Genomic DNA, 13,663 nt, shown 5'->3' on the forward strand with positions numbered 1-13,663 from the left:
CCATGCATCTGGCATTATTTTGCAAAGTGTGCAGCATGCTGTAAACAGAGGGCACAGGCAGGAATTTTGGAACTGTACACTGGCTTCCATAATTGCCCTCTCACCTGGAATACACAAAAGCGGAGTTTAAAGAAGTCTGCTATGCTTTTTAAGCCAAGGTTCGGATACACTAACGAGATATCAAATGAAGTGAAAGTATGACGTCCAAGACTCGCACTGCAGGCATTTCCTGCTCATGGGTGGTAATGGTCTGCCACAGTTCTGTTGGAGTAAATAAGGGGAATATTTTATCTAAACCACAAGCAGTACAGTAGACGGCAGAAGAAAAGTCTCTCTGGATTAATTTTTACATGCCAACTCAGAAGTAAAATTACAAGAACATAGTATTGTGAGTAAATTGATTAAATCTGTTTTTGAAGTAGCAGGTATAGGTACAGGTGAATCTTTTACTTCTAGCCATGTATAAAGCATGTGCAAGCAGGAACTCTACCACTGAGAAAGATTTGTGATGGCCTCAAAGGATATGTTTCAGAAGTGAGACAAGAAGGGAGCAGTTATTAGGATTCCCACGGAGGTCTGAAATAGGTACATATATAAATGGAGTCTGAAGTAAGTAGGTGCGAGTTGTGTTAGAGTAGTAGGAGAGGAATGTAGTACAAAGTTTTGCTTTGAATGTGTGGAGTTAAAAGAAGGGTGATATTTGAGAAAAGTTTAGTTTTAAATTTAAAGTAAACTAGTAAGACAAACATACTGGAAGGAGAGGAAATGAGTAAGGAAAAACTTAAAGGAGTTAGGAGTTATTGGAAAGCTGAGGAGGCAAGGACAGGGTTCAAGTCCGAAAAGGACACAATCAAACAAGTAAGCGCAAAGCAAATAAGACATCAATAATACAATGTAAAAGCATTGAAATTAGGGCTGTACATATGGATGAAAAAGAACAGAATCTGATGGGTACAAACAAAACTACTCAGGTTAAACATGTGCTTGAAAAGGAAGGCAGGAGTGAGATTTTGATAGGGGGTGTGTCAATGCAAAAAACCTCATCTGAAGAAATTACTTGAATAGCATGGGGATAGAAAGATACCTAAGCAGCCATTATGAATTTTACAAAAGGCAGGCACTCAAAGTAGAGGAAGAAAATAATTAGAAATAATAATAGAACGCATACGAGCAAAAAAGAATGACTGAAAACCTAAGTTTAGATAAAATGTCTGAAAACAGTGCAGAATAAAAGAGCAGCAGACTATCATGGTAGGCAAGCAGGTCCTAATTGTTTCCCATTATTTTGGCTTTGTCTCTGTTTCTCCCACTAAACAGAACACACTTATACTTAGTTTGGAATGAGAATATGGTGAATGAAACTAAACACTTGACCTGCTTGGCTCTAAGCATTTGCTTTTCTTGGGTAGTAGTTCTTTCTGAACTAAAATCTCGCTTCCTGGGCTGCTGCTTTCCATGGAAATTCTGACCTCAATTCATAGCCGGCCATAGGCATAGGCCAACTAGGCGGCCACCTAGGGCACCGGTGTAGCAGGGGGACTTTTCCAGTATTTATCTGGTGTAGGTAGACCAGGCTGGGGGCACCAGATGGTGTGGTAGGGGGCACCATGGAGCAGTTTTGCCTAGGGCACCAGTTGACCTAAGGTCGCTAATCATAAGTTAAGGGATGAAACAAAAAGCAAACTGCACAATTCAACCTCCAGCTCTTCCTAGCAGTACAAAATTAAAAGACAAGCAACTACTATAAAAAGAAGTTATGTTCTTACCATAACGTTCCATGTGGAGTGTTCATCTCGCCTTTGTTCTTACACATGGGTGTCGGAGCCGATCCTCGGCTCCGAGTCGGCCGCTTAGCAAAGCTCTGCATCCAGAAGAAGCTCGAGACCAACCTACCTCCCACAATTCCCTCTGTCTTTACCTCAGATCTAGTTTGCAAAACAGCACCAGATCCAGCAACAATAATGTAAACATCCAATACATACATATACACAAGGAGCGTAACTCAAACCAGTAGCACAACAGAGAGAGACCAGCAGCAGGAGATAAACAGACCAGACCTCTAAACTGGACGTTCTTCCTGACCTGAGGGTGGGAGGGGTGGGAATGTAAGAACAAAGGCGAGATGAACACTCCACATGTGGTAAGAACATAACTTCTTTATGTGAGAGTGTTCAATCTCGCCGTTAGTTCTTACACATGGGTAGCGTCCCTAGCTCCGTGACCCTGAGAGACTCACGGAAGAACGTTCCTGAGCACAGTGGAACCAAAGGTTGCTCTGTCCCTGGAAATCCCATCCACTTTATAATGAGTGATGAACGTATGTGGTTTAGACCAAGTGGCGGCCGCACAAATAGTGTCCAAAGGTAGGTGGGCTGCATGAGCCAAAGATGTAGAAACTGATCTAGTAGAATGTCCTTTTGGTTTGGTGGGCAAACTCTGACTAGAAGCAGCATAAACGAAGGTAATACAATCAGTTAGCCATTTGGAGAGAGTACGTCACTGCCATGCCCTTTTTGTTGTCCGCAAAGGCTATAAAGAGCTGGTCTGCTTTCCTACGATCTTTCGTTCTATCTAGATAGAATCTGAGTTGTCTATGAACATTCAACTTGTGCAACATATACTCCAGCTTATTGGAATGATTTTTGAAAAATGTGGGAAGCTCAATGGATTGATTAATGTTGTTAACTGAACAAACCTTGGGGAGGAAAGAAGGGTTGGTGCGTAAAGATACCCTGTCCGGATGAAATATTAAATATGGCTGTTTAATGGAAAGAGCTTGAAGTTCCGACACTCGTCTGGCTGAGGTGATAGCTACTAGACAGAGAGTTTTCCAGGACAAGAACTTTAAGGAACAGGAAGAAGCTGGTTCAAAAGGTGGTAACATTAGCTGGGATAAGAGGAGGTTTAGATTCCACGGAGCTGTAGGAAACCTGACTGGTGGTCTAAGATGAAAGGATCCTTTCAAAAAGGCTTTACAAAGCCTATGAGCCATAATAGGTGCTCCATTCTCTCCTACATTAAAGTTAGAAATAACAGCCAACTGAACCCTTAAAGTGGCAGTAGAGGCTCCCTGGTGAAACAGCATGGATAGGAACTCTAAAACTTTGTTTAGTGGGGCTATTAAGGGATCTAAATGCTGTGGAGTCACCCAGTATACAAAACGTTTCCACTTACTAGTGTAAATTTTTGTAGTGGAAGCCTTATGAGAGGCTACTAGAATGTCTTGAACCGCCGGAGAGAGATCATCAGACCTGGTTAAGAAGGGAAGTGGAGCAGCCAAGCTGCTAATCTGAGGGACAGGAGCGACGGGTGGGGAGTTCTTGACAAATGGGTCAGTAGGTCTGGCACTGGGTCCAGAATCCAGGGCTCCCATATTTGGTGTGCTTGAAGAAAGGGAAAACAAATCTGACGAGGCCAGAATGGGGCAATGAGAATTGCAGTCCTTTCTAGATCCTTGGCTTTCTGGAGAAATCTCGGTATCAGAGGTATAGGGGGAAAAGCGTACAGGAGACCCGGGGGCCAATGGTGAATCAGAGCGTCCCTGGGGACATCCCCTGGAGGGGGTAACAGGGCAAAGTAGCTTCTGCATTTGGCGTTCATTGGAGACGCAAACAGATCGCAGCAAGGCTGGCCCCACTTGCGGAATATCATTTCCGCTATTGTCTGGTTGAGGGACCACTCGTGAGGTAACAGGATGGCTCTGCTCAACCTGTCCGCTATAACGTTGGATAACACCGGGATGTGTGTTGCTATCCGAAAGCGACCCGTGGACTCTGCCCATTGCCAAATTCTCATGGCCTCTCTGCACAACTGGTAAGACTTGGTTCCTCCTTGTTTGTTTATGTACCAAACTACGGACATGTTGTCCGTTTGAACTGCAATAGTCCCTAGAGGTAGAAGGGAGGAGAAGTGTTGCAACGCTAGAAACACTGCCCTCATCTCCAGGACATTGATGCGCAGGTTGTACTCTAGATTGGTCCATTCGCCTTGGACTGTCTGTCCCTGAAAGATGCCCCCCCACCCTATCAGGGAAGCGTCCGTGGTCACTGTGGCTGTTGGTGTGGGTAACACAAACGGTCGGCCGTCGATGAGACTGTGATTCTGTAACCACCAAGACAGGTGTGCTTTGCAGGTGTTTGTAATGTGAATTTCGTGTGTCAGCGGTAACTGTTGGAACGACCATTGTGCGAACAGCAGCAATTGGAGAGCTCTCATGTGTAGTCTTCCCATGGGAACTGCAATGAGGGAAGCTGACATGAGTCCCAAGACTTTCAGAACTAGTTTGGCTGGGGATTTCTTGGACAACAGAAGGAGAGATATGTGTTTTTGTAGGGAAGCTATTCTTGCGGAGGGGAGCCTTAGAAGCAAGGAACGGGTATCCAAATCTGCCCCTATAAATGAAATATGCTGTGATGGCTGTAAGGCAGATTTTTCGAAATTTATCGAAATCCCTAGGTGAACACAAAGGCTGAGTGTGTAGTCCCTGGCCTGTATCAGTCGACGTTCGGTGGTGGCAGTAAGGAGCCAGTCGTCCATATATGGAAACACCCGGAATCCTAGGCGTCTCAAGTGAGACGCTACCACTGCCATGCATTTGGTGAAAACCCTGGGGGCTGAGGTTAGACCAAAGGGCAGGGCCCGAAACTGAAAGTGGCTGGCTCCCAGCCAGAAGCGCAAGTGATCTCTGGACGCTCTGGCCATTTTGATGTGGTAGTATGCGTCCTTGAGATCTATTGAGCACATCCAGTCGTCCTTCTGTAAGAATGGAAGGATTGATTGAAGCGTGACCATCCGGAACTTTTCTTTCTTCACATAGGTATTGAGATTGCTTAGGTCCAGAATTGGCCTCCAGTCCCCTGTCTTTTTTGGAACTAAAAAGAACCTTGAGTAAGTTCCGGACTATAGCTGCAGGTTCTCGCAGATGGGGCGGTACATCTGGGAATCTTTTCTGTGGTAACGGAGGAAGTAGAAATGGAATTTTGTAACCTCTGGTAATAATGCTTTTTACCCAATTGTCTGAGGTAAGACTTTGCCAGGCCTGAGGGTATAAAGCTAAGCGACCCCCGACTGCCTCCAGAGCGGGACAGTCGGGCCTCCTCTCAGGAGTGCTGGAAAGGCTTCCCAGGGATAGTATCCCTGTCGCCTTGGTTCTGCGGACCCCCTCTGCCACCAGGGCGACGTCTTCCACTTCTGCCCCCCCTCTCTGCCTCTGGAGGGGGCATCACCCTGTGTGCTTGGGAAAGAACCCTGGGGTTTACGAAACCACATTTTCCCACCTCGTTGCCTTTTGGGGTATGGTCTGGATGAGGTGGAAAAACGAACTCCGACAGCAGACAGAGTCTTTCCCTCTTGCTCACACCGGGTCAGGGTCTCCTTTACTTTGGGGCCAAAGTGAGTGGCACCATCAAAGGGGGTGTTAGTAAAGGAAGACTTGAAGGCTTCCGCAAAGGAGCATAGGCGCATCCAGGATTGTCTACGAAGAGCAATCGCTGAAGCCGCAGCCCTACTCGATCCTTCGGCTGCATACGAGATGAGCCTCATGGACGAGTTTACAATAGATGTAAGGGTATTGAGCTGTGCTGTAACCTTATCCGAGACAGCAGCATCTGTAGTACCCTGGAGGGTATCTCCCAACTCTGACTAGATCCCTCTGTAAGCGTGTGAAATGTGTCAAATAGTTCAGCGATCGCATGGAAAAAGTCGCTGAACTGAAAATGTGCTTCCCATATCTGTCCATGGTCCTAGAATCTCTGTTAGGAGGATGGACAGACGAGGAAGATTCGGACATCTCCTTTTTCGTGGCAGCTGCCACCACCATAGCATCCACTGGAACTCCCTTTGTGAGGTATGCCTTATCCTGAGGGGCCATAATATATTTATTAGGCTTTCTGGGAACTGGCTCCACTGTGTCAGGTGTCTCCCACGCCCTTCGAGCAATTAATTCCATTAACTCGTCGAAGGGCGGAGTGACCCAGGAGGAAGAAGGGCGAGCACCGAATGCCTTCAGCAAAACTGACTCATCCTCAGAAGGGGGTAGGGCTTGCCAATCACCTCTCTGTTTTAGGATCTCCAGGATGTCAAAGAAGGAGACATCCTCCGAGGGTGATTTTGGGGACCCTTCTGACTCATCTAAGTCAGTGTCTGATGTTAAGGACTCTTGTGGAGAATCCAAGTGCCTCCTCTTGCACAATCTTTTCCTCGGGACGTCATCGGGGTGGGGCATCCGATGAAGCCTCCGAGGAAGAGGGGGCTCCCTCTGGGAGCGGCTGAGACACTGGTGCTCGACGCTTTTGAGTAGCTGTAGGTGCAGAAGATGACAACGGGCCTTTATGGGAGGGAGACGTTGCTTCTGCTGAAGTAGTTGTCTGGGAAGACAATACGTTCCTCATAAGGTCGAAGGCCCCCGGACCCCGAGCCGAGGAATCCCCCGGTTCCGAAGAACACGGAGGTATCTCCGACGCAGAAGCCAAGGGCACCGACCCCGAGGACGGAGCCGAGGTGATCCGTGCCGAGGCGCCGAGAGGGAGAGTCGGCACCGAAACATCAGTTCGGCTCTCGATCCCGGACCCAAGGATAGATCGTCGGCTCCGCGAGTCCGGTAGTGGTTCAGACGGAGTCGAGGTCAACGGTGCCGACCGAGAAAGAGACGGTTCCGGCACCAAGGGCTCCACTATCAGCAGATCAGTGTCTCCTGGCTCCGAGGGCTGAGTAGGCCTCGGAGGAGGACCAGATGGAGACAAGGGAAGGCCTTCGAGTCTCGACACCAACTGAGAGGAGACTGCAATGAGTTTGGACAAGGCCGTGTTGTCCATAAGCTTCTGCACCACACGATCTACGTCGGTGTCGGAGGGGGGCCTGGAAGACTGTGTCGAAGGAATCGAGGACGGTGCTGACCTCAAAAGAGCAGGAGGTGGCAGTTTCGTCACCGGTTCCAAGACCCGAGGCTCGGTGACCGACAATAGTTCGACACTCGGCCCCGAAGTCTGTGGAACCGGTGAACGAACTTTAAAAGAAGAACTTGGAGCCGATGACGTGGGCTCCGAAGTCTTTGACTCCTTCGAAGATTTAGAAGTCTGGTCTGACTTATCTAAAGCCTCTTGGAAAGCAGGCTTCAGAAGACCTCTCTCCATAAGCTTCCTGCGCCTATCTGTCATGACCCTTCCACTAAAGGAATGACATATGGAACAGTCCTCCTGAAGGTGGAGAGGGCCAAGACAGTAGACACAGGAGCTATGGTTGTCGGTGACAGACATCTTCTGTCCGCACTGACATCTTTTAAAACCTGACAATCTTCTCTGACATAATAAGAATTGAAAGTCAAGAATAATGTCAAAAAGTAAAGTGTCACAGCAATAATGATATCAAGTATATCAAGTAGTCAAATCTGGGTTTTAGTAGGTGGGGTAGGCCCCTAGATAACCTAAACTAAATATAAATGTATTAAAACACTATATATATAGTTAAAGGGGAAACCAGACCATATACACACACACACACACACACACACACACACACACACTATATAAGTCTACAATCCTAGAAATTTTTAAAGAAAATTTTCTTTGAAAAGTTAGCTTATCTGTTCCAGTTGGCTCAGAGCTCTTCAGAACGATGCGATCGGTTGCAGCGGCAAACTAGATCTGAGGTAAAGACAGAGGGAATTGTGGGAGGTAGGTTGGTCTCGAGCTTCTTCTGGATGCAGAGCTTTGCTAAGCGGCCGACTCGGAGCCGAGGATCAGCTCCGACACCCATGTGTAAGAACAAACGGCGAGATTGAACACTCTCACATTAGATTAACATTATACAGACAAATCAAATAACTGGATTTCAGAAAAAGCAGAAAACTGCTTCACCTGCCTATCACAGTTAAAGAATCCTGACACCATACTCTTAGAGAGTCTGCACACATCACAACAAATTGTTACAGATAGAATACTAGGACCTGTTGCTGGCAGAAATCTCTAAAAAAGTCTAAACTAACAAACTGACCCTACAACTTTCACTACTGTGGCACCATATTCGGATCCTACCAGGCCAGCTGCGACCAATATGAAACCTGCTAGCCTCGTCACACACCCATAGCCAGTTAGGTGAAATGCAACACTACCATGTTACTGCTGCTCATAACCCCTTCCCTACCTGGGCAACACGGCCGGCCTTAGGCATAGGTGAACTAGCCTACCGCCTAGGGTGCCATACAGGCTGGCTTTGTAAAGGGCGCGTTATCTATTTATTTACTTTAATTAATATAAAGTTTACACTCTTCTAGGTACTGCAACCAGAGGGCGGAGGGTGAAGTGCAGAGGGTGGAGGTTGGGAGGCGAGCACCCTCCCACTTACAGCTGCAGGTTAGCCAGGAAACTTAAAAAAAAGTTTACTTTGTGTTGTGCAAGTCTTCTCCTTTAAGGAGAAACTTGCGTGCGTCACAATGCCAACGTCATCCAAAAGCATTCTGCAGTTCCACGCGGAATTTAACCCAGCAGTTGAAGAGAACAGTTAAGTCTGTGTCTCCACGTGTGGCTGTTTGGCTTAAGAAAGTTAAGTGTATGTGTGTCTCTATGTGTAATTTAAAGTGAGAGAATGTCTGTGGGTATGTATGTATGTGTATGGAATTTTAATTCACTGTTCTGTTTGTATGAGATATAAAGTGTGTGTGTGTGTGTGTTACTGTGTGAGAGTAGGTGTGTGTATGGAATTTAAACTAGCCGTTCGTTCCTTTGAAAGAGACAGTCTGTGTTGCTGCGTAAGAGAGTCGGTGTGTGCACGTGTGTGTGTTGCTTTGTAAGAGAGTCACTGTATGCATGTGCTGCTAATGCTGTGGCAGAACACAGAGAAGTTAGGTGTGTGTGTGCATAATTTAAACTAGTGATTTTGCTCATTTCTGTATGAGAGAAAAGTGCAGGGTCAGTCTATGAGGCCAGTAAGTAGTTGGTCATCTAGTACTGCTGACTTACTTTATCACAATCATAACGCTATTAACATTTTTATGTGGACTATGTCATTGGTATTTGAAACAGTTATGTACTTCTTTGGTTTATATTATGTTGTATAAAGACTGCTAAGCTTGGGGGGAATGGGAATATGTTAAATGATTCTGTCTTTCCCAAGTTGTGTGATCTTAATATATAGAACTAAAGTGGATGAAAGTGTAGTGGCTTCCAATGCTTAAAAAAAATCCTTACTCTCTGCATTGAGGGTGATTTTTTTATTTATGTGTAATTTGCATTTCTGTCAGTAAAATGTGCTATGTGATACAGTCAGAGATATATAGTTAGCAGCAATTAAATTAGTCAGGGCAAACAAGTGTGAGCTTTAGATGTTTCAGTCATGTGATCAGCTACCAGTGGCTTGGATTTGTACCGAACAGGACTGACTTATGTCTGCCTTGATTTGCTGTGCTCCTTGATTTAATAAATCATCCAATCATCTTAGAATAGTGGGGGTTTTCTATCTTTGTTAAAAGAGGTCTCTGTGATCCCTACATTGAAGTAATCTTCTCTTAGACTAGATAACATTTACAATTACCGCCTCATCGCTAGCCTTTCATATCCTGGAAAGGTTACTGAGAAGGTAGATTGTTCACTGCTTGATTCAGTTTTACAAGAGTATTGTGCTGATTATTATTCCAATCTGGATTTCTCAGTAGACTTAGTACAGAGACTGCCCTTACTTGGGTCATGAGCAATATTCTTAATGGTGAGAGATGATCATTGTTTTTCTGCCCTGGTCTTTTGATCTCACTTCTACATTTGATACAGTGAGCCACAACATTCTACATAATCTTTTGAAAACTCGTGGGAATTCAGGAACTGATCTGGACTGGGTTGCCTTCTGCCCTTTTGGACGCACTCAAAAGGTTGCTTTTGGTATTCATACTTCAGCCATTTACTGAATCACCTCTGGTGTCCCACATGGTTCTGTTCTGAGTCCACTGCTGTCTCTGTGTGCATCCTTCTACTATGAGAGCTCATTTGGGGAGGAGCGTATACCACGACTGCTATCCTGGTTATACAAAGTTTTAACTCCTTCCCTCAGGACAAAACATCTGGACAGCAGCTTACACTATGACTGCTATGCCTGTGATACACAGTTTAACTCTCCTTCCCTCAGGGCAATAAGTCTACTGCCCAGTCACTTGACAAGGACTTGAAATACATCCAAAATTGAATGAATCATAATCAACATAAGCTTGACACATCTAAGACAATAGTGAACATTCTTGTCCATAGGGAAAGTACTAGGTTAGCTGCCCTTGTGGGCCATTTTAAGCCTAGTCAATTTCCATTTCAAAGGTTAAAATCAAACACTGTACCTTGTCTCTGTGGGATAAACACCATAACCATTATACCAACCCCCAATCCCTTAATGGCATCTCATATAGTATACAAACACTGTACATTAAACATACAATATCACCACTGCAATTGAAATGAATATTGCATGTAATCATAATTATAAAAGCAATTAAATGTCTTGTTTTATTGTTAATCTAAGGCTGTTCATGTAGAGTGCTTGATCTCTGCACTTCTGTGTTTTATATACAGTTATAGTAGTTAAGCGTTATTATGACAAGATATATAAATAGCTGTTGTAGAAAATAAAGTAGACAACAAAAAACAACGATAGAAGCTCTACAATTAAAGTATACTTTGCAGACTTACAAACAGATGCAACAAACTAACAAACAGGTTACTTAATAACAAGCTAACATATTTATTATACCATGACCCCCCCCATTAATATTCCAAAACGTGCACGCTGATTGGCCAGAGTGCACGTTGTAAATCGACTTATACTAATGGAAAAAGGTCCGGTCGCCCGGACTTCTTCCATTAGTACAAGTCTTTTTTAAAACACTGTCTTGCTATGTTAAAGGAGTTTAACATAGCGACACAGGTTTAAAAAAAGCAACGGAGATCTCTGTTGCTTTTTAAAATGTCTCGCTATGTTAAACTCCTTTAACATAGAGACACAGTGTAAAAAGCAATGAGATCTTGCTTTCTCCGTTGCTTTTTTTAATTGTCTCGCTATGTTAAATGGGTTTAACATAGCGAGTTTAAAATAAGCAACGGAGATCACCTGCTTATTTTAAAGTTCTCCATGTTAAACCCATTTAACATAGCAAAACAGTTTGTAAAAAGCAACAGAGATCTTGCTTTCTCCGTTGCTTTTTTCAAAACTGTTTCGCTATGTTAAATGGGTTTAACATAGCAAGACAGCTTTAAAATAAGCAACGAAGATTCTCCGTTGCTTTTTTTTTAAGGCTGTCTCGCTATGTTAAACCCATTTAACATAGCGAAACAGTAAAAAGCAACGGAGATCTTGCTTTCTCCGTTGCTTTTGCCCACAGCTCTGATGTACTGCTTAGGCATGCGCAGTACATCAGAACTTCCGCGGAATACCAGACAGCTGTGGAAGGGCAGCAAAGAGGCATTATACAATGCCATTATTTAAGAAATGTAATTATTTTTTTTCTTAAATAATGTCATTGTATAGTAATAACACGCCTGGGTGTGGGTAATGCTGGATTTACCCATGGTTGGCTTTGTTTGGTCCCTCAGGCTTCGCCCTCGGGACCAAACCACGCCAACCGTGGGTAAATCCAGCATTACCCACACCCAGGCGTGGGTTATTGCTATAATAACACAGCTTGAAGGATTGTCACCTTGATGGATTCAAATTGTCCATTTCTGACTCCCACCATTGTTTCGGCGATGACAAATTGGACTTTGGTGAGGAGGTCTGAAGTCTCGGTGTAGTTATTGACAACAGGGTAGCATTTAAGGATCAGGCATCCTGCTTTTTAGTTTATCCTTTGTATTTTTGTGAAATATTGCCCACCTCAAGCACTTCTCCCTTCACAGGCTGTCTCTGAATTTGTAGATGTAACATTGTTTGCCAGTGTCAATCTCTTCATTAGTTACAGATTTCTTTAATGTGGAATTGTTCAGCTGATTTATCTTCTGGAGAGATTGTTTGCATTGAGTGATATTGGTGGATTGTAATGACAGAAGTCCGAGTGGCCTTTTATGGTTGAAATTTTCTGAAATGGGTAGTTTTGTCATTATTGGTTTATACAATTTGTTTCTTTGCTTATTAAAAGAATGCTTAAAACTACAAATTTAAAGCACATTCTAACAAGTGGTGCTGTATTACATAAAGAATATAATTTAATGCAATCAGGAAGTTGAATCAAAGAACAAATACATGTATGCATGGCCGTAAAAATGTGTGCAAGGAGTCTGTTTTGAAAACAACCCAAATGTAAACTTAATCCTCCACTGACCAGATGCAGTTTCTATAAATATGGGTTTGCATGCAGTTTCAGTGGCAGAGAATTTTACCGCTCATGTTAAGCATGTTTTCATTGTAAGATTGTATTGTTTAGCAAATGGCTATCTGTGTTTGTGCTATTCTATCTTAAGCTTCTGTACACAGGGAGGAGAGAGGTTGCTATTCTACTTTCACTGAGCTGTAAGGCTTGCGCCTAACCAAGAGTAAATTAAGCTAAGCAACCCTCTGAACTAAGGCACATGGGCTTCTATTTTCTGAAGACATGACATTTTATAGTAAGGTATGTGTGAAGGAGAAACAGATTAAAGCAGGCGTTGTCGCCTCACAGTAAGATGTTGTCCTGTTCGATTCTCAGCTAGAGCGTCTTCTGTGTGGAAACATGCGTGAATGGGCGTACCTTCGTTGAAGGTTGTGCGTCAGAGCTGGCAACTCGGCACGTAAAAATCTACTGCCAATCATTAGCGGACTGGAGTTCCGCTGTGGCGACCACTAACCGGGAAAAGCCGAAAGACAACAACAACATTAAAGGAAATTTCCAACTTCACTTGCAGTTTAAACTACATTACAAGCTATCCTTTCTTCTATGCATTTAAATAATTAAAGGAAATGACTGAACTGGCTTTCTTGGGGAGTGAATGACTGGAGTGGCTTTTTTGGGAAGTGACCTACCTGTGGGCATGGCTCGTAGGTGTATTTCATGAGTATGGTGTGGGTGGGGCTTAAGGGGCGCCGGAGCACTACTTCGCTTAGAGCGCCATATCAGCTAAGGCTGGCCCTGCTGGGTAACAGTTTGTTACGCACCCCCAACCAATATTTTTAATGATTATGTAGTTAGACAAAAAGAAGATAACCATTTGAAATGCCAAGACAGAGAGACTGAATGTCTAAAAAAAAAAAGACTTGCAAATAAGAAGTCCAAGATGGCCATTTCCCAGAATATTCTCTTTTCTCCAAGGTAAAGTGATCTCACAGTTGGTATATGTAAGTTTGGGATGTGAAGGGTGGTGCAGTGGGGGAAGCCCACCCCTGCAAAAATGAAGTTTAAAGAGCAATAATCTTCGAAATTTGCTCTTCTGTAGTTTTGATCTTTTTTTTTCAGCTTGAAGGCGCTCAGCGTTTTAAGGACCGACATTTCAAAGGGGAGCCAAAAAAAAAAAAACACAAGAATAGCACAACTTACTGATAGAATTACCTCAAAATTGTAACATCAGGGTAATGAAACCTGACCAGGGGGCTGTACATACGAATGCAGCTGACTATTCACAAAGGATGTTAAATCATCCAAAGCAAATTTCGAGAGAAAAATAGCTAAAGACTCAAAAGACAATCATAAGTTTGCAGCCCGAATCTATTAACAAAAAAGTTAGAT

The 13,663-nt window shown here is 44.0% G+C and overlaps 1 protein-coding gene across 12 annotated transcripts in view; it reads right to left on the reverse strand.

The window, feature by feature from the left end:
- AFDN (afadin, adherens junction formation factor) overlaps positions 1–13,663 on the reverse strand; it is a 3,286,836-nt gene that overhangs the window by 630,112 nt on the left and 2,643,061 nt on the right. The gene's annotated exons all lie outside the window — the stretch shown is intronic.

This window comes from Protopterus annectens, chromosome 1.part0 (genome assembly GCF_019279795.1).
Source record: "Protopterus annectens isolate FY-2018-M chromosome 1.part0, PAN1.0, whole genome shotgun sequence".
In the NCBI taxonomy this organism is placed as follows: Eukaryota; Metazoa; Chordata; order Ceratodontiformes; family Protopteridae; genus Protopterus; species Protopterus annectens.